Source organism: Penaeus monodon, chromosome 20 (genome assembly GCF_015228065.2).
Source record: "Penaeus monodon isolate SGIC_2016 chromosome 20, NSTDA_Pmon_1, whole genome shotgun sequence".
NCBI lineage: Eukaryota > Metazoa > Arthropoda > Malacostraca > Decapoda > Penaeidae > Penaeus > Penaeus monodon.
In genome coordinates, this window is record NC_051405.1 from 45,611,695 (window position 1) to 45,612,039 (window position 345).

Sequence of the window (345 nt, forward strand, 5' to 3'; positions counted from 1 at the left end):
ATATATATACACCGAAATGCTTAATATGTAAAGCATTTTATATGAAAGAAAATTATGCTATTCACGAAGTAAAGAATGCAGACATTAATCCTTTAACCAAAGTTTAATATTAAAGCCTTGTTCCTTCTACTACAAATTGGATTTAAAGCTTAATTCATTCAGTAATTAACAGGTAACAGACACATCAACTTTTAATGGTAAACGTGGTGTAATCTGTCCGTTAACAAAATATCAACGTGAGGGCCTGTGGGGAACACAGCACAACGCATAACATATCTGCGTCCTCCTGCTAGTTCCTGGGTCGGATTTCAAGACAAACTATACGGTAATTCATGATCTCTTGTT